Source organism: Capra hircus, chromosome 19 (genome assembly GCF_001704415.2).
Source record: "Capra hircus breed San Clemente chromosome 19, ASM170441v1, whole genome shotgun sequence".
NCBI classification, from domain to species: Eukaryota; Metazoa; Chordata; class Mammalia; order Artiodactyla; family Bovidae; genus Capra; species Capra hircus.
In genome coordinates, this window is record NC_030826.1 from 38,432,515 (window position 1) to 38,456,802 (window position 24,288).

General features: G+C 43.5%; 1 long non-coding RNA gene, 1 other non-coding gene and 2 pseudogenes across 2 annotated transcripts; 3 read left to right on the forward strand and 1 right to left on the reverse strand.

Annotated features, from left to right (window-relative positions):
* LOC102174331 lies at positions 240 to 24,163 on the forward strand. Its single transcript, XR_001919740.1, has 3 exons — positions 240 to 2,293; positions 13,274 to 13,364; positions 24,034 to 24,163. It is a non-coding gene; the product is annotated as an uncharacterized LOC102174331 (long non-coding RNA).
* On the forward strand, positions 7,710 to 7,783 carry TRNAT-AGU. Its single transcript has one exon. It is a non-coding gene; the product is annotated as a tRNA-Thr (tRNA).
* Positions 10,158 to 10,897, forward strand: LOC102174061 (annotated as a pseudogene).
* On the reverse strand, positions 21,295 to 22,026 carry LOC102173779 (annotated as a pseudogene).

Here is a 24,288-nt window from a genome sequence, read left to right on the forward strand (position 1 = left end):
TGGTGGTCCAGTGGCTAAGACTTTGAGTACTGGAAGCTCAGAGTCTAGTGCAGGGAGCTATTAATAGAGTCCACATGCCACAATTAAGAAGTTCACATGCGGAAACTAAAGATCCTGCATGCCCAGTGCAGCCAAATAAATATTTTTAAAGAAGTAAAGATTAAATTTTAAAATGGTTGAAAAATCTGAGCGCATAGTGGACATTTAATTATGTGGTTTTTCCTCTAGAAGTGGGAAGATGGTATCCTAGAAAGAAGCAGTCACAGAGGACTTCCTGGAGGAGAGGATAGTCCACCTCCATAAAAGCAGTATGGTTTTGATGGGGAGAAAGTGTAATTATACACTGTAGCAATAACCAAGATATTAGGTGAATATTAGAGGAATGCTAAGTCACAAAGTAATTGATGGGATTTAGTGATTGATTAAATAGAAGAGAAATGCAAGGTGAATCCTCAGTCTTCAGCCTTAAATATTTTTGACAGTAGTCACTTTAACAAGATCCTATATGGGAGCCAGGTTGGTGCAGGAAGGTGGGGTAGAGGATGGGGGAGGGGTCAGGTATCCAGTTTCAGAAACATTTAGTCTTTAAGGTCATAAGGGGACAGCCAAGGAAAACTACATTCTCTCTCTTTTTCTCTCTCATGCACGTGCACACACACACACATCCACCCACCCACCCACCTGGGCTCTTGGTATTGGAAGCGCAAAGTCCTAACCTCTGGGCTGCCAGGGAATTCCCAGAGACTGTACATTCTTGATTGGGATCTGGGAGAAAGGCTGGAGCTTGGGGAAATAAGTTAGAAATCAATAGATCAGAAACAATCATTGAGCTCCCAAGAATAAATTATGTCTTGAAGGACATAGGAAACAAAAGCAATAAAGAGATTTGGGGACTGGAATGGTGTTAAAAATTAGTGGGCAGTAAATGTGAGAGGGAGAAGAGAAGGAACAGAAGCAGAAAAAGAAATGGGGAGGGGCGTGTCCATAGCTGTGGTGGTCTGAATGTCTTCTCTGAAGGATGTCCAGATGCTAATCCCTGGAGCCCAAGAAAATGTTACTTTACCTGATAGGAGGTACTTTGCAGCTGTGGTTGATTGTGGTGGGAACTGGATTGTCTCAGTGGACCCACTGTAATCACAATCCTTCGAAGAAGGAGATAGGAGGATGAGTGTCAGAAAAGGAGATGTGATGACAGGTAAAGGCCTGAGTGATGCGGGGCCATGAGCCAGGGAATGGCAGCAGCCTCTGAAAGCTGGAGGAGGCAAGGAGCAGGTTCTCCCTAGAGCTTCCCAGAAGAAAACAGTTCTTTTTATAAAAGTCTTTATTGAATGTGTTACAGTATTGCTTTTGTTTTACCTTTTGGCTTTTTGACTGCTAGGGTTATGGGATCTTAGCTTCCCCACCCCCTGCGCTGGCAGGTGAAATTTTAATCACTCGAGCACCAACAAAGCCCCAGGAACACAAATCTGCTGACTCATTTAACCTTCTTTCAGAACTGGAAGAGAATAAATTTGTGTTGCTGTAAGCCACTAAGTTTGTAATTTGTTACAGCAGTGATAGAAAACTAATGCAGGGGTTAACAACGGAAAACAACCTAAATTCCTAGCAGTGACAGATTGGTTAAATAAGTTACAGTACATTACTGTGGTGGACTATTGTAGTTAGCCATTAAAAATTATGCCATTAAAGATCATCTAATAATATAGGCAATGTTCATAATAGATTGCTAAATACAGAAAGCAAGTAAAGATATTATAGGTATTTATGTGAAAAATTCATCGAGGTACACTTAAGAGTTACACATTTTTTGCACTGAACGTAGGCATGGTATACCTCAATAAAGTTTTGCAGATATTATATAGATGTCCTGTTTTGTTCCAAGAAGAGAAGTGTATTAAACCTGTATTAAACCAGTGTATCCAAATAGGAAAAAGACTGAGACTGTATAAACCATATGTTAATAATGTCTACCTCTGGGTGGCAGATTACAGATGATTTTTATATTCATTTTGTTATTTCTGTGAATTCCAGTTTTTCTTCAGTGAACAGGTATTACTTTTGTGATCAAAAATTAGTTTTTAAAAATCAAGGAAAATGGGTAGAGGGAAAGTCTGAAGAAAGCTTTGTATGCTCAAGGGCAAGGGCCCTGGAGCGCCTGGCACAACCAACCCACTATCAACAATTTTCTGCAAATAGGTGATTTTTTAAAAAATTGTATCCCCTCCACCCCCAACAGAAAGGGATTCAATCCTGGGGACGAAGAAGGAAGAAGAACAAAGGCAAGAATATAGAGGTAAAAGCTTCCTGGATCCTGAGTTAGGGCCTCCGAGAGATGGGGGGGATGTAGAGCAGACTGTCCACGGGAAGTAGAGCCTTGCCCCTGCCCTCTCCTGTATAGACCAGAGAGCGAGCCTGGAGACAGACCACACACCCTCAGCTGCTTTCTCCTTTCATTTTCAGTCCTCCATTATTTCCTTCCTTTTTTTTTGTAATTGTATTCTGGATGGCTGTGCTGGGACTTTCTCTGGTTGCAGTGAGCAGAGGCTACTCTTCATTGCAGTGCACGGGCTTCTCACTGTGGTAGCTTCTCTTGTTGCAGAGTATGGGCTCTGGGTGCACGGGTTTCAGTAGTTGCGGTTCCCAGGCTCTAGAGCACAGGCTCAGTAGCTGTGGCGCACAGGCTTAGTTGCCTGGCAGCCTGTGGGATCTTCCCAGGCCAGGGGTCTCTTGCATTGGCAGGCAGTTCTTTACCGCTGGGCCACTAGGGGAGGCTCCTTTGTTCTTTTCCTAGTTATCAAAATAATACATGCTTCTCACTGGAGAAATTTGAAAAGACGTGAAGAGTTAAGCAGAAATCACCTGTAATCCCAAATTATAATACCAGTGAAATATTGGTGTATTTTTCAACATCAGTTCAGTTCAGTCACTCAGTTGTGTCCCAACTCTTCGTGACCCCATGAATCACAGCACGCTAGGCCTCCCTGTCCATCACCAACTCCCAGAGTTCAGTCAGACTCACGTCCATCGAGTCGGTGATGCCATCCAGCCATCTCCTCCTCTGTCATCCCCTTCTCCTGCCCCCAATCCCTCCCAGCATCAGAGTCTTTTCCAATGAGTCAACTCTTCGCATGAGGTGGCCAAAGTACTGGAGTTCCAGCTTTAGTATCATTCCTTCCAAAGAACACCCAGGGCTGATCTCCTTCAGAATGGACTGGTTGGATCTCCTTGAAGTCCAAGGGACTCTCAAGAGTCTTCTCCAACACCACAGTTCAAAAGCATCAATTCTTCGGTGCTCAGCCTTCTTCACAGTCCAACTCTCACATCCATACATGACCACAGGAAAAACCGTAGCCTTGACTAGACGGACCTTTGTTGGCAAAGTAATGTCTCTGCTTTTCAATATGCTATCTAGGTTGGTTGTAACTTTTCTTCCAAGAAGTAAGCGTCTTTTAATTTCATGGCTGCAATCACCATCTGTAGTGATTTTGGAGCCCCCCAAAATAAAGTCTGACACTGTTTCCACTGTTTCCCCATCTATTTGCCATGAAGTGATGGGACCAGATGCATGATCTTCGTTTTCTGAATGTTGAGCTTTAAGCCAGCTTTTTCACTCTCCTCTTTGGCTTTCATCAAGAGGCTCTTTAGTTCCTCTTCACTTTCTGCCATAAGGGTGGTGTCATCTGCATATCTGAGGTTATTGATATTTCTCAACATAGTTCAATTTTAAATGAAAATCAAAGTATCACTATGTAACATTTTGGTAAACCCTGCTCCTCCCCCCAAAAAAGTACTTTTTAGAATTTTTAATTGCTTGATATCATTGTCAGATTGTGTTAAAAAGTAGTATATGTACTAAACATATTTGAACTGACTCCAGTTGGGTTTTCATGCTTGAAATGCAGATGGAGAGGTAAGTAAAGGCTTTTAACGTTGACTTAAGCTTTTTAAAAATGTACCAATAAAATAAGGTAAAAATTGAAAATCACTGTGTATGCCCAGTGGATCACAAACCCTGAGGCTCACTGAGGCCCCTCCTCCTGGCCAGGTGTTACAGGGAATCCTGTGATCTGGGCAGCACCCTTCTAATGTTCTGTTCTTTTTTTCTTTATTTAGTTGAGTACATACTCAGTTTTGATTATATGCTTCGTTGTTTTAAGAAAAGGCAAGCTGTCTTGTGTGTCTCCTTTATTCTTACAGGTTTCTGATACCAGATGTGTGGGAGTCTCCCCGTCCCCCCCCCCCCCCAGCAATTCTCTGACAGTGAGGGTCAATTCAACTCAATTCTGACGCTGTCTACCTGGAGATAGAGTCAGCTCCCTCAGGTTGAGGGTTTGGTACTTCCCAGGTGGTACAGTGATAAAGAATCTGCCTGCCACTACAGGAAACGCAGGAGGCATGGGTTCAATTGCCTGGTCAGGAAAATCCCCTGGAGTAAGGATGGCAGCCCACTCCAGTATTCTTGGGCAGAGTGAGAAATTCTGTAGACAGAGGAGCCTGGCTGGCTACAGTCCGTGGGGTCACAAAGAGTCAGACACGACTGAGCACAACACAGCAACTCACGAGATCACCTCCCACTTCAAATGTCGATCATAAGTAGTAGGCCCCCAGGTTACCCACAGCTTCTGACTTGACTACAAATCTGAGACTTAGAGGACCCCTCCTTGGGGTCTCTAAATTTGCTAGAGTGACTCAGAGAACTCAGGGCAACACTTAAATTTACCAGTGCATTAAAGGATATGATAAAGGGTACAGATGGGGCTTCCTTGGGCTCACAGGTTCAATCCCTGATCCTGGAAGATCCCACATGCTGCAGAAGACCCTACATCCTACATCCCGCCTAAGCCCTGCGCCACAACTGTTGAGCCTGTGATCTACAGTGTGGGAACCGCAACTCTGTTGCAAACCTGTGGTCTGCAACAAGAGAAGCCACTGAAATGAGAAGCCCTGGCAACAACACCCAGAGTAGCCTCCACTCTGCAAACTAGAGAAAAGCCCATGCAACAACAAAGACCCAGCTCAGCCAAAACAAAATACAACTATTTTTTAGGAACTTCCCTAGTGGTCCAGTGGCTAAGACTCCATGCTTCCAGTGCAGGGCCCAGGTTCTACCCTGTGTCAGGGAGCTAGGTCCACATGCCGCAGCTAAAGGTAGTACATGCCAGGACTAAGACCCAGTGCAGCGAAATAAATAATACAATTTAAAAATTTTAAAGGATACAGATTAAGAGATACATACATAGGGGGAGGTCTGGGAGGGTCTGAACACAGGAGCTACTGTTAGGGTGTATTCACTCCTCTGGAAGCTCCCAAACCCCTTACTGTTAGGATTTTGATAGGGGCTTCCTCATGTAGACCGCACTTCCCTGATAGCTCAGTTGGTAAAGAATCCACCTGCAATTCAGGAGACCCTGATTCAATTCCTGGGTCAGGAAGATCCGCTGGAGAAGGGATAGGCTACCCACTCCAGTATTCTGGCCTGGAGAGTTGGAATCGCAAAGATTCGTACACGACTGAGCAACTTTCACGTAGACGTGATCAACTGTTACCCTCTCCCCTATTTAGAGAAGTTGAAGGTAAGAGGTAGGGCTGAAAATTCCGAGCTTCTAATTATGTTTTGGTCTTTCTGGTGACCAGTTGCCATCCAGGAGCCCATCCAGAACAAAAAATGCTCCCAATGTAAGCACTTCAGATTTACAAGGGTTTTCAGGATCCCCATGTCAGGGATGGAGTATAATATCTTTGTCCCCTATTAGACTATAACTAAAGGTTTATCAACCTTGGAGCCATTTATAGTTTGGACCAAATAATTCTCTGTTGGGGTGCTGTCTTGTGCACTGAGGATCTTTTAACTAACGTACAGTATTGCACCCCAGTCCCCAACCCTGACCATCAGATAACTCTCCAGGGCTTCCCTGGTGACTCAGTGGTAAAGAATCCACCTATCAGTGCAGGGGACATGGGTTTGATCCTGGTCCTGGAGGATCCCACCTGCCGTGGGTTGGACAACTGGCTGCATGAGCCGCAGTTACTGAGCCAGCACTGTAGAGCCCATGAGCAGCCGCTACTGAACCCAAGCTCCACAACAAGAGAAAACCGCAATAATGAGAAGCCCAAGCCCTGCAACCAGAGAGTAGCCCCCACTTGCCGCAACTGGAGAAGACTCAGCAACGAAGACTTAGCACAACCATAAATAAATAAAATCCTGAAATGTCTGCAGACCTTGCTGACTGTCCCCTGGTAGCAAAAATTGCTCTCCTACCCCTGCAGTTGTGAACCACTGCTCCTTGACATCTAATAAATGCCTGTATTCCATATAGTAAGTTTATCGTCCAAACAGTATCATTGCCTCATGAGAGTAATGGCTAATCTTTATAAAGCTTTGCTCTTTGTAGTATTCTAAGATCTTTACATATATTAACTCATTTAATCTTCAGAACAACCCTGTGAGGTAGGAACTATTATTATGCCCTTTTTACAGTCAAAAAACCAAGACTCAAAAGTAGTTTGGTTAATTGCTCAAGGTCACCCACCTGCAAAATAACATCTGGGATTTGCCTACCCAGGCAGTGCAGCTGCAGATTCTGGACTCAAACCATTTTGCTATCTGCTGCCTTTAAATACAAAAGAAACTAACTTAAAAAGCCAAGCATTCTGCCTGCAGAATTTGCATAGGCGAACACAGCTAAAAATAAAATTCCTATTTTGCCTTTTTCACAAAACAGCAAAGCATTTTGCCATGTTGCTAAAATCTGATAAATTGTTTGAATGGCTGCATCATATTCTGTCAGGAAGATAGACAGTAACATGACCAGTCCTTTCTTTTTGGGCATTGTGGTCTTTGCTGATAACTTCATTTGAAGCATTATAGTCAATTTTTAAAGTATAACTTGCAAGCAATAAAGTGCATCCATTTTAAGGGTACGGTTTGGAAAGGTTTGACAAATGTTACAACCAGGACAAGGTACGAGACATTTTCATCGCCTTTGTTCCCCTCTGTAGTGGTGTGATGAGGCCGACTAGTACCCTAGCACCCGCTCAGGAGAACCAGTTTCATGTACATCTCTTCTCAGGTTTACATTGAGCAGTATCACATTAGCAGCTCAAAAGTGGCCATGGTGGGAACATTTACACCGCAGAAATTGGTAGAGTGCCACAAATGAGGGCTTTAAAGTTGTTTTTTTAGAACCAGTTTGCTGCTGCTGCTGCTAAGTCTCTTCAGTCGTGTCCGACTCTGCGACCCCATAGATGGCAACCCACTAGGCTCCTCTATCCCTGGGATTCTCCAGGCAAGAAAACTGGTTACCTGGTTCTAAATTGTGCCTCTTTGCAGTCAGCTCTCCCATCTTCAACCGCAGTCTGGCATCTTTGTTGTGCATTTTTATAGATTTCTTTAAATGAAATCATGCAGCTCATCCTCTTGTGCCTACCTTCCTTTGCTCAGCTTTTTTGTTATTTTGGGATTCATCTGCATTGTGGCACATAGCAACAGTCCATTCCTTTCTATTGTGCTCCATTGTATAGGAACTGCCTTTAGTAGTCTGGTATTTGGCCCTGGGGTGACTAGGACAAAGGAATAGTGACTTTAATTGTGAGCTTGATAAATGAGGTGGTTTGGAGTAAGGGTTTTGGATTGGTTGGTGGTTTTATAAAAGGTGCACTGGCAGAATGACTTACTATCTTTTAAGAATTGGTTAGCATTCAGAATCTTTGGCACCGTGGCTTAATTGGTTAAAGCGCCTGTCTAGTAAACAGGAGATCCTGGGTTCTAATCCCAGCGGTGCTTTTCAGAAGTGACAATGAGTTTATTTTGGTGGCTTCCCTGGTGGCTCAGGGGGTAAAGCGTCTGCCTGCAGTGCGGGAGACCCGGGTTCAATCCCTGCGTCAGGAAAGTCCCCTGGAGAAGGAAATGGCAACCCACTCCAGTACTCTTGCCTGGAAAATTCCATGGACAGAGGAGCCTGGTAGGATATAGTCCATGGGGTCTCGAAGAGTCGGACACGGCTGAGCGACTTCACTTTCACTTTCTTTAGCATTCAGAGGGGCATTCTGCCCTAGGCTGAAAAGGCCCCGAGATGTCAAAGCATCAGTAAATACAGAAAAAATGTAAAACCATGATTAATACACCTTCTTGAAAGGTATATTATCTGAACTCAGGGATGCTAAGCATAGCTGAAACACAGCTACATAGCATATAGTGAAACCTGGCCCCTTTGTCACACTTGGCCCTAAGAGTGTCCTAAGCAGATTAATGCTCTTCGGTCAGCATATTGGAGGATCCTTTGGGAAAACTGACCATCTCATGAAGAAATACCTGCAGATATTGTTAGTGTCCTGTTGTCAGTCACTCAGTCACGTCCGACTCTGTGTCCCGTGGACTGCAGCACGCCAGGCTTCCCTGTCCTCCGTCATCTCCCGGAGCTCGCTCAAACTCACGTCCACTGAGTCGGTGATGCCGTCCAACCACCTCATCCTCTGTTGTCCCTTCTCCTTCTGCCTTCAGTCTTCAGTGCTCAGCCTTCTAGCTCTCGCATCCATACATGACTACAGGAAAAATCGTAGCCCTGACTATACGGCCTTTGTAGGCAGAGTAATGTCTCTCCTTTTTAATACAACTGTCTAGGTTTGTCATTGCTTTTCTTCCAAGGAGCAAGTGTCTTAATTTCATGACTGCAGTCACCATCCACAGTGATTTTGGAACCCAAGAAAATAAAGTCTGTCATTGTTTCCATTGTTTCCCCATCTATTTGCCATGAAGTGATGGAACTGGATGCCATAATCTTAGTTTTTTGAATGTTGAGTTTTAAGCCAGCTTTTTCACTCCTGTTTCACCTTCATTAGGAGGCTCTCTAATTCCTCTTCACTTTCTGCCTTTAGGCTGGTGTCATCTGCATATCTGAGGTTATTGATAATTTTCTCCCAGAAATCTTGATTCCAACTTGTGCTTTAGTCTCCTAAGGGTGCTATAACAAAGTCTTGGTAGCTTAAAACCAAAGAAATTTATTCTCTCTCAATTCTGGAAGTCAGAAGTCCAAAATCAGTCAAGTCTGAAAACGTGCCAGGGCCATGTTCCCTCCAGGGGCTCTAGGGAGCATTTCTTTCTTTGCCTCTTCCAGATTCTGGTGGCTCCAGGTGTTCCTTGGGTGGTAGCAGCATCACTCCAGTCTGCCTCCATCTTCGCATAACTTTCTCCTCTCTGTGTCTCTCTTCTGGGTGTCTCCTATAGACACTTGTTATTGGGTTTAGGGCCCACTCAGAGTATCCAAGGTGGTCTTATCTTAAAATCCTTAATTGCAAAGACTCTTTTTTCCAAATGAAGTCACATTCACAGATTATGGGGATTAGGATGTGGGATTAGGATTATGTCTTTTGGGGAACCACTGTTCAACCACTCTAAGAGCTGAGAGTCCACAGTGAAAGTCAGCTCACTGCAGTAAGGTCCAGCAACTGAGAAGCCCCGTCTCACTCTGTGTTTACAGAGTGTCCAAAAAGTTTTAGTGCCTCAGTTGGAAATGTGAATGGATGTCAAGGATCACCAGATAGTTGAAGAAAGTCTCTAACATGAAAGACAAAGACCAAACAAATAAGAACAAAGGAACTTGGAGAATATAGAAACGGCACAGACTAGAACAAAAGAAAATATAACTTGAAAGATGGTAAATGTTCTCAGATATGAAGCTGACGTTACATCCATGAAATAAAAACGGGTATAAAAAATCAGGGAATAAAACATCTTAAAAATGTGATAACCAATAACTGCAGTCACAGAGTTACAGGACTTTCATGCTGGTTCAGTGGCTAAGACTCTGTGCTCCCAGCATAGGGGCCCAGGTTCAACTTTAGTCAGGGAACTAGATCCCACGTGCGATAGTTAAGATCCCAACTGCTGCAACTAAAACCTTCGGCCAATAAATAAATACTAAAAAAAACACAAAAACCCCAAACCCACAAAGGGTTAGAAGATAAAATTGAGAAAATATCCTTTAAAAAAAAAGAAAAGCTGGGTGAAACAACTGACAAGGGATTACTCTCCAAAATATATAAGCAGGTCATGGAACTCAATACCAGAAAAACAAATAACCCAATCGAAAAGTGGATAGAAGACCTAAACAGACATTTCTCCAAAGAAGACATACAGATGGCTAATAAACACATGAAAAGATGCTCAACGTCATTATTAGAGAAATGCAAGTCTAAACTATAATTAGGCATCATGTCACATTGGTGATAATGGCCATGATCAAAAAACCTACAAACAATACCTTTCGGCTCAGAGGAGGCAAAGGTGCAACTTGCTTTGGTCCTCCCAAATCCAGGTTCATCTGACACCAGCCGTCTCCACGATGCTATTTAAGTTCGACCCTAACGAGATCAAAGCTATATACCTGAGGTACACTGGTGGGGAAGTCGGTGCCACATCTGCCCTGGCCCCCAAGATGGGTCCCCTGGGCCTGTCTCCAAACAAGGTCGGTGATGACATCACCAAGGCAACTGGTGATTGGAAGGGTCTGAGGATTACAGTGAAACTGATGATTCAGACAGGCCCAGATTGAGGCAGTACCTTCTGTTTCTGCCCTGATCATCAAAGCCCTCAAGGAACCACCAAGAGACAGAAAGAAGCAGAAAAACATTAAGCACAGTGGAAACCACTTTTGATGATATCATCAACATTGCCCAGCATATATGCGGTATCAGTCTCTAGCTAGAGAACTTTCTGGAACCATTAAAGAGATCCTGGGGACTGCCCAGTCTATGGGCTGCAGTGTTGCTGGCCGCCACCTCATGACATCATAGATGACATCAACAGTGGTGTGGTGGGGTGCTCAGCTAGTTAAGAACGGCAAAGGAAAAAGAAAAAGGATTATTTGACAACCAAAAAAAAGTCTATAAACAATAAATGCTGGAGACTGTGGGAAAAAGGGAACCTCTTGCACTGTTGGTGGGAATGCAAATTTATACAGTCAAACTCAGACGGCAAAGCGTCTGCCTGCAATGCGGGAGACCCGGGTTCAATCCCTGGATCAGGAAGATCCCCTAGAGAAGGAAATGGCAACCCACTCCAGTATTCTTGCCTGGAGAACTCTATAGACTGAGGGGACTGGTAGGCTACAGTCCATGGGGTTGCAAAGAGTGGGATATGAGTGCGTGATTTCACTTTTACAGAGACTAGTATGGAGATGCTGTTAAAAAAAAACCTAGCAGTAATGATAGATATGATCCAGCAATCCCTCTACTGGGCATATACCCTGAGGAAACCACAAATGAAAAAGACATATGTACCTGGTGTTCATCGCAGTACTATTTACAATAGCTAGGACATGAAATAAGTTCAATGAGCAGGGTGACAATATACAGCCTTGACGCACTTCTTTCCCAATTTGGAACCAGTCTGTTGTTCCATGTATGACTGAGCGACTGAACTGAACTGAAGACATAAAAGCAATCTAGATGTCCTTTGACAGATGAGTGGATAAAGAAGTTGTGGTACATATACAGAAGGAAATATTACTTAGCTAAAAAAAATGCATTTGAGTTGGTTCTCATGAAGTGGACAAACTTAGAGCCTATTATACAAAATGCAATAAGTTAGAGAAAAACAAATATCATATATTAACATTCTATATGGAATCTAGAAAGACGGTACTGGTAAACCTTTTTGCAGGGCAGCAGTGGAGACAGAGAACAGCTGTAGACATGGTGGGGAAGAAGAGGGTGGGACGACGGGGAGAGTAGCATGGGAACATATGCATTGTGATATGTAAAGTAGACAGCTAGTGGGCATTGGCTGTGTAACTCCGAGCTCAAACCAGCGCTCTGTGACAACCTAGAGGAGTGGAATGGGTTGGGAGGGAAGTTCGAGAGGGAAGGGACATACAGATACCTGTGGCTGATTCACGCTGATGAATGGCAGAAACACAGTATTGTAAAGGACTTATCCTTATATTAAATAAAGACAAAAAAGCTGAGGAATTCCCTGGCAGTCCAGTAGTTAGCACACTTCACTTTCACTACCAAGGGCCTGAGTTTGATCCCTTGTTGGGGAACTAAGATCCTACAGGCTGCATAGTGTGGCCAAAGGAAGGAAAAAAACAAGCTGGAAAATGGACATGAAAAGATTTTTTAAAACTGGAAATAGCCCAGAAGGGTTAACATTCATCTTAGGAGTTACAGAGAAATAGAGCAGATGTGAAAAGTGTGAAAAGTGGAGGGAAAGCAGTCATCAAAGGGATAATTCAAGAAATCAAACCAGGGGACTTTCCTAAGAGTCCAGTGGTTAAGAATCCACCTTCCAATGCAGAGGGCATGGGTTCCATCCCTGCTTGGGGAACAAACATTCCACATGGCATGGGCAGCTAACCCTGAGTGCTGCAACTACAGAGCCCATGTTTCCTGGAGCCTGTGTGCCACAACTAAGGCCTGACACAGCTGAAAAAGGAAAACTTAAAAAAGTCAAATCAGGACTGAATGAACTATATCTCCAGAATGAGAAGCCCACTGAGTGCCCAACATCCGTCAGTTCAGTCATTCAGCCATGTCCGACTCTTTGTGATCCCATGGACTGCACCCTGCCAGGCTTCCTTGTCCATCACCGTCTCCTAGAGTTTGCTCAAACTCAAGTCCATTGAGCCAGTGATGCCATCCAAACATCTCATCCTCTGTTGCCCCCTTCTTCTCCTGCCCTCAGTCTTTCCCAGCACCAGAGTCTTTTCCAGTGAGTCGGCTCTTTGTATCAGGTAGCCAAAGCATTGGAGCTTCAGGTTTAGCATCAATCCTTTCAGTGAATATTCAGGGTTGATTTCCTTTATGATTGACTCTTTTGATCTCCTTGCAGTCCAAAGGACTCTCAAGAGTCTTCTCCAGCACCACAGTTCAAAGGCATCAGTTCTTTGGCACTCAGCCTTTTTTATTGTCCAGCTCTCACATCTGTACATGACTACTGGAAAAATCATAGCTTTGACTATAGGGACCTTTGTGGGCAAAGTGATGTCAACAGTGGATGGAAAAGAAATCAGATATTTCAGCTTGTTGAGTAAGTAGACAAAGGTTACTAAAACCTTCTGAGGGAAAAAGCAATTAACGTTCAAAGGAACAGTTGTTGGAATGGTACCGTGCTTTCCGTCAGGCATTCTGGAAGACGGCGGAGGAATGCTTTCGAATTATTTATGACCTATAACTTTATGAATTAGTCAAATTGTTAATTCAGTAATGTAAGCACATTTTTAGATGTGTGAAATCTCAAAAAAATTTTACTTTCTACCTATGTACCCCTTCTCAGGAAATGACTGGAGGATGTGGTATGCCAAAGTGAGACAATAAATCAAGAAACAAGAAGACATGTGATCCTGGAAACAGGATATTCAACAGAGGTGAGAAGTGAAGAGAATTCTCATGATAATGATGAAAGGAAATCCCAGGGTGACATAACCTGGCTGCAGGCCTTCCAGAGTAATCAGTCAGCACTGGGGCAGGAGGACAGAAGGCCCCAGAAGGGATGTCTCCAAGAAATCAGACGAAATTAACATAGGAAATATCTACACTTTTGATGATGGTAGAAAAAGTTCATTATAGGGACCTGGAAATCTAAGTGTGCACTCCCCAATTTTTTTAAAATTAATTATTAACTCCAGGAAAAAAAATATTTTCAAGAACTGAAAACCAAAGCTTAATCATGATAGTCTGGCTTGGCTGTGGATAATATTTATGGAGACATAATTGTGTCAACAGAGTATGGAGATTGGTCTCCATCAACCCGCACACTTCAGGCTTTCTTCCTTGTAGACTGTGGTCCAGCCAGCAGGAGTGCTCTTTGTTCCAGCTGTCTGGGGCTTCTTTTGTTTAAATGGGAATCAAGTTGATTAAATGCAATTAATTAATCAGTACATTAATAAACTAATTAAAGAATTAAAATATCAGTTAAAATGCATCTAAGCAAAAGTCTGTGGTCGAAAGTATACACGCACACACATTTTTTTTTCCTTTTTACACTAAACACCTGGAAAAGATTATCTAGATTTAAACTTGTGCTCTAATTTGAGACTGTTGATTTACGCAAACAACCAGTCATTGTGTATGTCCAGCCTTGATCCCATTAATAGGGAATCAAGTTGTGTCTATTTGAATCTGTTATATGTTGGACTGACCTGTGACACATGGTGACTTGTTTTCTAGTTCTGTTCTAATTTTTTCTATTAGACTGTGAGTAGTGTGAGGGCAGGCTGTTGTTCTTTCCTCTGTAAGGTTCTGGCACTTAATACAGACCTTGGTTTTTTTTTTTTTTAAAACCTACGATTAAGTCACCACAGAGACCACGGTTTGAGTTGGCGAGGACATCTGCTATTTGCAGAGCGTTCAGTTGTTCACCCTGCACTGCCGCATGTGTCTGCCCCACACCGAGGCTGGTGTTTTCATTATCCTCTCTTCTCCCCTCTCATTTTTTGGAAGAGGACCTGAGTTCCAGAGAGTGCCTTCCTGAAGGTCACAGAAGTCAGTGTTGGAACCCCTAGCAGAACTCAGATCTCTAATGATGCATTTAAAAAACACTTAAAAAAAAACATGGTTTAAAAAATTTACCATCAACCATTTTTAAGTGTATAGTTCAGTAGTGTTAAGTATAGTCACATGGTTGTGGGTTATGGCTCTCTAGAACTTACTCATCTTGCAAAACTGAAATTCTATATCCACTGAACAACTCTCTACTTTCCCCTCACCCATCCCTGCCTCTGGCAACCACCATTCTACTTTGTGTCTCTGAATTTGAGCACTCTAGATACCTTCTGTAAGGGAGGCACACAGTGTATGTCTCTTTGTGATTGGCTCATCTCACTTCGCATATGTCCTCGAGGTTCAACAATTTCCTCCCTTGAGGCCAAACAATATTATGTTGTATGTAGCACATTTTATTTATCCATTCATCCATCAGTGGATACCTGGGTGCTTCCATCTCTTAGCTGTTGTAAGTAATGCTGCTATGAGCATGGATGTATATATATCTCTTTGAGATCTTCCTTTTAGTTCTTTTGGATGTATACTGAAAGTGGGATTCCAGTAAGACATTTTTTTAATTCTCCATCTCATTACAAAAATGATTTGAGGACTTCCCTGGTGGTCCAGCGGTTAATCCACCTGCCAGTGCAGGGGGCATGGGTTCAGCCTCTGGTCCAGGAAGATCCCACATGCTTTGGAGTAATGAAGCCTGTGGGCCACTACTACTGAGCCCAAGCTCTAGAGTCCATGCTCTGCAGCAAGAGAAGCCCCTGCAGTGCCCGCACACTGCGACTAGAGAGAGCCCACATGCATCAGTGAAGACCTAGCCCAGTCAAATACATGAATGAGGGAACAAATGAAATTTTAAAAATGATTTGAGGCCATTGTCTCGGCACCTTCGTAAGTATATATATATATTTTAAAAAGGTTCTGAATTTTGAATGAATGAGAAAAGGGCCCGAGTGAAGGAGCAGAGGAGACAACAGACAGGAGTGGCCTAACAGAAGTCTGGTGGGATCAAGTTTTCTATCTTTACCCTTGGGAAGTAGCTGCAAATAATTAAGACCCACCAGCGGTAGACGAGCGGCCAAGGTGTTTTTTTCTCATCTACACAAAGATCTCCAAAACATTCTCAAAGTTGCATCCAAACAGAATAAGCCCCATGCATATGGAAGAGCCACACAGGAGGGATTCCATATTCATGAGGCCTGGTGGGTATGGGGGTAGGTATACAAACTCATATTCTGGAGCTGTCATGGGACCTTCGTAAAAGATCTGGTCCGAGTAGGGACAGAGGTAGAGTGTGTTGGTCAGAAGACTCTGCTCATCTCCAAAGACTGGTGTCAGATCTGATTTTTCAAGAAAAGCTGGATACAACTGAAACTTAACACTGTAAATCAACTATATTCCAATAAAATTTTTTTAAAAAGGGAAAAGCTAGAAATCTGAACTTTGACGTGCAATTTGACTTTTAAAAACTGGCATTAAAACTTTCAAAAAGTTTTAAAGACATTCTGAATATCAAAGACAAAAATGCAAGTTTGCAACTTCTGGTATGTGGCAGTGTGGAGCATTGATGATGTTGACCTCTGGGGAAGAATTAGGTCTGGTTTGGTTGACCAGATCAAATGCTACACTTGCAGAAACTCTGCCCTTCTATCATTGGATAGAACTTAATGTGCTGCAGGCAGAGAGGAAGTGGCCTAAATTGAGCCATTAAGTTCTCCTGGTGGCATATCTGTGCTGATCAGATAGGAGAGGAGAGCTCCCGGTTTTGCACCATTTCTGTGATGTTCAGTTGTGCCTACTTCACAGAACCATTGTAAAACGTCATAGACTTGGAAAGGTGTCAAATTTTTCCTAAAATGTAATGCAGGTGCTAACTGGGATAATTATCTTGCCACGAAGAGCTCAGAAGAGTGTAATGTTTTGGGAATAGTGACAGCTTCCACAAAAGCTGACCTAGGAAGGAGATGCTGAGCCCCAGCTCTGGCTGGAAGAAATGAAGAGGAAAGAATGTGTCAGCCATTCTGCTCTGGTGCGTTTGAGAAGGAGGCAGAATACTGATCTTTTCTGCAAGTGCTGTTGGGGAGTCAGTGGAGTTGAGAAACACACATGTCCATAAATGGTGTGATCCTGCTCCAAAGAGCTGAGCTAACGCCTGGGTTTCAGGAACCTTACACTGCAAGTTTCAACTAAAATAAACTTCTGACCTTTCTGTCAGTTCCCTTGAATAAGTCAGAGTTTTTACTCTATAGACTATTTCAGGGACTTCCCTGGCTATCCAGTGGTCAAGACTCTGTGATTGCACTGTGGAGGGGCACAGGTTCGGTCCCTGATCCAGGAGCTAAGATCCTGCAAGTTGCACAGCGTGGCTGGGGAGGTGGGGTGGAAGTGACTGCCTCATGTTCCCACTTAGAAGATTTGTGCTATTACTTCTATTACTTGAGAAAGCAGCCCTGCTTATTACTACTAATGATATTGCAATGTTAGTAACATTCCTATCATGCTTTGTAACTTACAAAGACCTTTGACTTGCATTTTTCTCATCTTGTTTCCTGGTAGCTCTGAGATTATTATTTCTCACTTTTTGATAAGGAAACTGATGGTTTCCCATTGTCCTTTAGCTAGTTTAGAATCTTCAACGTAGCCTAAGTCACCACCCTAGCCTGGGGCTTCCCTACCTCTCCAGAGCCTGTTTCACCACCTTCCCAGGAACTCTCTTTGTTTTAGCTATTCTGGGTTTCTTTTGGTTCTTTCAATAGGTCAGGTTCTCTCCAGCCATAGGCCTGGCATTGCATGTGCTGTTTCTTCCATCTAGAACACTCTTCCCTGTCCTCTTTGCCTAGCTAGCATCTTTTGAGTCCCGGTTTAACAACGTTTCTTCACGGGAGTCTTTCCTAAACATTGAGGCTACGTGGAACTTGCCAGTAACATCCCTTGTACCATCCAGCACTTCCCATTCCAAAGACTCATCACACTGCAGATTACTCATTCAGGACTTGCTTGGTGGCTCCGTGGTGAAGAATCCACCTGCCAATACAAGAGACATGGGTTCAATCCCTGATCCAAGATCCGACATGCTGTGGGGCAACTAACCTCCGTGTGCACAGCTGCTAAGCTCATGCTCTGTAGCATGCAAGCCCCAGCTACTGAGTCCACCTGCCACAGCTGCTGAAGCCCACTCGCCTAGAGCCTGTGCTCCACAGGAGAAGCCACTGCAGCAAGAAGCCCATGCACGCAGTTAGAGAAGACCCTGCCCGCTGCAACCAGAGAAAGCCCGCACAGCAACAAAGGCCTGTGCAGCCAAAAATGAAAGTCTGAATTATTCATTCGGTGGTTCTTGTTCCTGCTCGGTGCCTTGTATACTATACTTTTACTCTGAAAGCTCTTGTAACGAGTCTGCTGTCTGGCTTCCATGGCTGTGGAACTGATGCACCAGAACCTTGCCTTCTAGTCCAGTGCTGTGGGGCTGCTTCTGATATTACAATAATCAAGGTCCTTTGTGACCAAAAGGCACACCTCCCACATCAGTAGCAGGTGGCAGGGTTAGAGCACAGTGCCACCATGTTCTTTGTTAACAACTAGAAGAGACTGGCCATGGGGTCGCTAAGAGTCGGAAACGACTGAGCGACTTCACTTTGACTTTTCATTTTCACGCATTGGAGAAGGAAATGGCAACCCACTCCAGTATTCTTGCCTAGAGAATCCCAGGGATGGGGGAGCCTGGTGGGCTGCCGTCTCTGGGGTTGCACAGAGTCGGACACGACTGAAGCGACTTAGCAGCCGCAGAAGAGGCTGGTGCTGTTCTCACCTCTTCGGCTGTCGCTGTGATGCTCCTGTACCAGTGGCCACCTTTGCCCAGCACCCTTTTGAGATAGTCAAGGGTGGATCACAGATGACAGCGGCATTGAAAGCTGCTCAGACTACTCCTGTCCCAGGTCTTGCCTTGGTTTGATGCACACAGGTGGGTCATTTAGAGCTGTGTGGCACATTCGCTTTCCATGTTGGAAGCGGTGAGGCACAGTTACCAAATCAGTGGTACAGGCATAGGAGTGGAAGTAACACAGTGGCCCAAGCTGGCGGGCAGGCATCGAGCAGGTGAGCAGGGGCCGGTGGGAGGAACTCATGGCCTTATTTCAACAGCCGCAGCAAGCTTACTTCCTGTGGGTTTGCAAGCCAGCTCTCTCTCTCCTTAGCACTGTCTTCATAAAATCCGTCACCATATACCTTCCTCAGTCCAGGTCATGGTAACCAAAATTTGTGGCTAGATAGCCAGGCAGTGGTGTATAAGGTTGCAAATGTTAGTTCCAAATATAGTGCAGTTCACATTGCCAAGTGAGGAAAGAACATTGAGTGAATTCATTACATGAACCACTTAAACTCACTGAACCCAAGAGCTTTAAGCCACATTCTTCAAATATGCACACTCCACAGAACTGGCACTTAGCGTCAGGCAGTCAGGCTGACGCAAACATTCGTGAACCAAAGAATCTAAACAAGGAAGATACTCTCAAGATATGCATTTGCCAATTGCTCCTTTGTTCTCCAGTCATCTTTGGTGGTGAGCTCCGTGACTTAGAGCTTGACATCAGGGGTTGCAGGTGTAAGCCTGGCACACTTAGATGTATCAGGCAAAGACTGAAAGTTTGTGGCACTGGTTACAACGGGGAACAGGCAAAGAGGGCACAGCCTGTCTTCGTACTAAAAATAATTAGATGCCTAGTGTATAAAAACATAGCTGGAAGAATATGCCCCAAACTTATCTGGCAAGCATGATTTTCTTCAGGAGGTGGATTTATAAGAAGGGATAGTCATTCTCTGGGGTGTTTTTTTCCTTTCAAAATTTGGAAAATGGATAGGTATTACATTTGTGAACAGAATTAAAATTTTAAGGGGATACATTGTTAGATGAATAGCAAATTGTTACAATGAGGTTGGTAAAAGCATGCATGTATGCAAAGTCACTTCAGTCATGTCCAGTTCTTTGTGACCCCATTGTAGCCCATCAGGCTACTCTGTCCATTGGATTCTCCAGGCAAGAATACTGGAGTGGGATGCCATGCCCTCCTCCAGGGGATCATCCCCACCCATGGATGAAACCCATGTCTCTTATGTCTTTTGAAATGACAGGCAGGTTCTTTACCACTAGCACCACCTGGGAAGCCCAAGCAGAGCATCAGTTAGTTCAGTTCAGTCGCTCAGTCGTGTCTGCCTCTTTGCAACCCCATGAATCGCAGCACGCCAGGCCTCCCTGTCCATCATCAACTCCCGGAGTTCACTCAGACTCACATCCATTGAGTGAGTCTCATCTCTTATCCTCTGTTGTCCCCTTCTCCTCCTGCCCCCAATCCCCCCCAGCATCAGAGTCTTTTTCAATGAGTCAACTCTTCGCATGAGGTGGCCAAAGTATTGGAGTTTCAGCTTTATCATCATTCCTTCCAAAGAAATCCCAGGGCTGATCTCCTTCAGAATGGACTGGTTGGATCTTCTTGCAGTCCAAGGGACTCTCAAGAGTCTTCTCCAACACCACAGTTCAAAAGCATCAATTCTTCGGCGCTCAGCCTTCTTCACAGTCCAACTCTCACATCCCTACATGACTACTGGAAAAACCATAGCCTTGACTAGACGGACCTTAGTCGGCAAAGTAATGTCTCTGCTTTTGAATATACTATCTAGGTTGGTCATAACTTCCCTTCCAAGGAGTAAGTGTCTTTTAATTTCATGGCTGCAATCACCATCTGCAGTGATTTTGGAGCCCCCCAAAATAAAGTCTGACACTGTTTCCACTGTTTCCCCATCTATTTCCCATGAAGTGATGGGACCAGATGCCATGATCTTTGTTTTCTGAATGTTGAGCTTTAAGCCAACTTTTTCACTGTCTTCTTTCACTTTCTTCAAGAGGCTTTTGAGTTCCTCTTCACTTTCTGCCATAAGGGTGGTGTCATCTGCATATCTGAGGTTATTGATATTTCTCCCGGCAATCTTGATTCCAGCTTGTGTTCCTTCCAGTCCAGTGTTTCTCATGATGTACTCTGCATAGAAGTTAAATAAGCAGGGTGACAATATACAGCCTTGACGTACTCCTTTTCCTATTTGGAACCAGTCTGTTGTTCCATGTCCAGTTCTAACTGTTGCTTCCTGACCTGCATACAGATTTCTCAAGAGGCAGGTCAGGTGGTCTGGTATTCCCATTTCTTTCAGAATTTTCCACAGTTTATTGTGATCCACACAGTCAAAGGCTTTGGCATAGTCAATAAAGCAGAAATAGATGTTTTTCTGGAACTCTCTTGCTTTTACCATGATCTAGCGGATGTCGGCAATTTGATCTCTGGTTCCTCTGCCTTTTGTAAAACCAGCTTGAACATCAGGGAGTTCATGGTTCACGGACTGCTGAAGTCTGGCTTGGAGAATTTTGAGCATTACTTTACTAGCGTGTGAGATGAGTGCAATTGTGCAGTAGTTTGAGCATTCTTTGGCATTGCCTTTCTTTGGGATTGGAATGAAAACTGACCTTTTCCAGTCCTGTGGCCACTGCTGAGTTTTCCAAATTTGCTGGCATATTGACTGCAGCACTTTCACAGCATCATCTTTCAGGATTTGAAATAGCTTAACTGGAATTCCATCACCTCCACTAGCTTTGTTCATAGTGATGCTTTCTAAGGCCCACTTGACTTCACATTCCAGGATGTCTGGCTCTAAATTAGTGATCACACCAATATGATTATCTGGGTCGTGACGATCTTTTTTGTACAGTTCTTCTGTGGATTCTTTTTTCTTTTTTTTCCTTCTGTGTATTCTTGCCGCCTCTTCTTTTTTTTTTTTCCATCTCTACAGTATTTTAATTAGCCTCACGTCCATCATTTCGGTCAGTCCCACAAGCAAAGCAGTCAGATCAAATGGCATTGCTTGAAAATCTCCGTGTAGGGAGAAAAAAATTTTCTTTCCACTTAAAAAAAAAAATCTTTTTGCTTTCTGCACACTGACATAGAGGTAAAAGGGAAAAAAATGACTGCAACTTAAATATGAAAGAACTCTTTACAATTATATCCACAATTTTACACATTTATCTCAATTATGTGTCAGTGGAAAATCACCAACTATTACAAAATAGGAAAAATTATATGACACAAGAAACAAAAAACTTGATAAAAAATACATCTCGGTATGAAAAGTACCGAGTCTTGGTGTCTTCACATCCTCCTCTTCTGTGTACTTATATACAACACATTGTTTCCTTGGATAAATGCATCCCCGTACTTATTATTCAGCTGTCCATTTACATACTCCTCTGTCTGCTCCAAGGCTATATTCATGTAGCCATCCAGGCACGCCAGGACCCCTCAATAATCCACTCCCGAATTTAATTTCACCACAACTGGTCGCCTGATGATTTGCTTCAGGAGGTCGCTGGGTGTTTGCTTCCGCAGACTCATTTTAACAATCGTGATCAGAAATCTCATGGCCGGGATCTGAACCCCTACTCCAGACACCCCACAAGCCCAGCCTCTGCCGACCCACCGGGCAAAACCGAAACTCCCGCCTCTTCTTATTATCTTCTGCTTCTGTTAGGTCCATACCATTTCTGTCCTTTATCGAGCCCATCTTCGCATGAAATGTTCCCTTGGTATCTCTAATTTTCTTGAAGAGATCTCTAGTCTTTCCCATTCTGTTCTTTTCCTCTATTTCTTTGCACTGATCACTGAAGAAGGCTTTCTTATCTCTTCTTGCTATGCTTTGGAACTCTGCATTTCAGATGCTTATATCTTTCCTTTTCTCCTTTGCTTTTCGCCTCTCTTCTTTTCGCAGCTATTTGTAAGGCCTCCCCATATAGCCATTATGCTTTTTTGCATTTCTTTTCTATGGGGATGGTCTTGATCCCTGTCTCCTGTACAATGTCACGAACCTCATTCCATAGTTCATCAGGCACTCTATCTATCAGATCTAGGCCCTTAAATCTATTTCTCACTTCCACTGTATAATCACAAGGGATTTGGTTTAGGTCATACCTGAATGGTCTAGCGGTTTTCCCTACTTTCTTCAGTTTGAGTCTGAATTTGGTAATAAGGAGTTCATGATCTGAGCCACAGTCAGTCCTGGTCTTCTTTTTGTTGACTGTATAGAGCTTCTCCATCTTTGGCTGCAAAGAATATGAACAATCTGATTTCGGTGTTGACCATCTGGTGATGTTCATGTGTAGAGTCTTCTCTTGTGTTGTTGGAAGAGAGTGTTTGCTATGACCAGTGCATTTTCTTGGCAAAACTCTATTAGTCTTTGCCCTGCTTCATTCCGCATTGCAAGGCCAAATTTGCCTGTTACTCCAGGTGTTTCTTGACTTCCTACTTTGGCATTCCAGTCCCCTGTAATGAAAAAGACATCTTTTTTGGGTGTTAGTTCTAAAAGGTCTTGTAGGTCTTCATAAAACTGTTCAGCTTCTTCAGCGTTACTGGTTGGGGCATAGACTTGGATAACTGTGATATTGAATGGTTTGCCTTGGAGATGAACAGAGATCATTCTGCATAGACTTATCTAATTATTCTCTACCATACACAAAACATACACTTGTACATACTAGGTGTAGATCAGGGTGCTCAAATAGAACTTTCTTCGGCTATGGATATGATCTATATCTGTACTGCCCAATATGGCAGCCACAACTGAAGCGACTTAGCAGCAGCAGCCATGGGTGGCTACTGAGCACTTGAACGTGGAACTTACTTTAAACTTAAATAGCTGCATATGGCTGGTGGCTACTATATTTGGACACACAGGTCTAGAATTTTCCATTTATAGGGAGCAAAGTGTCAGCAGAGGCAAGGAAAGACCAGCTTTGGTAGCCAAGAGATCTTCTATAAGACATGCTGTCTATCCAGTGGGGAGAGAGTCTGTTTCAAGGATGACATGAGTGGAGGCGCTTCTTTGCACTTGTAAAGGCCACAGCATTCACTTCATCCTTCTGCACCCCTCATATTCTCCTGACTTTAAATGCTCCATTGATAGAAGAGGCCACTGACCTATTAGAAAAGCAGTAATCATCTCACCCATCCTCATTAATGTCAAATATTTTTAATGTTTTGTATTTTTTCTTATCAACTGTTTCTCTCCACCTCTCCTCCACTATCTTGTATCCTGTGTTGAGATTTCTATTAAATCATCAGCCATTCAGTGTACTTTTTTCTTCTTGATGTCTTTAAAAGTCTAATAAGCATGAAGAAGAGTATATCCATAAGGTTAGGATACATAATACAAGGTAATCAACACCTTAATGAGTGGGTTAAGATTGCAGTGTAATGTATACCTGTACAATTTGTCAAATTTATGATAAAGGTTAAGGTTGTTGGGAGGTGAGAGGAGGTGGGTGTCACAGAGGACCATATTGGTATGATCAGCCGAACTATGGCAAGACTGTTTTTCCCTTCTTGGTGTTCATTTTAATTGGTGTATAGCATATCTACTGTCAGTTGGCAGCAGCTTCCTGAGAAAGCACAAGCTATGATAGATAGTAAGCTATGTTCCTTCTCTGTTGCTAATTCCACCCCAACATTGGACCAGGAACTCAGGAGTGAAAGCATATCAGCCACAAAATCAGAGCAGCAGAGTTCTCTTTGGCCACCTGATGTGAAGAGCCAACTCATTGGAAAAGACCCTGATGCTGGGAAAGACTGAGGGCAGGATAAAGAGGTGACAGAGAATGAGATGGTTGGATGGCATCACTGACTCAACATGAGTTCGAGCAAACTCCAGAGATGGCAAAGGACAGGGAACCCTGGCGTGCTGCGGTCGATGGGGTCAAAAAGAGTCGGACAC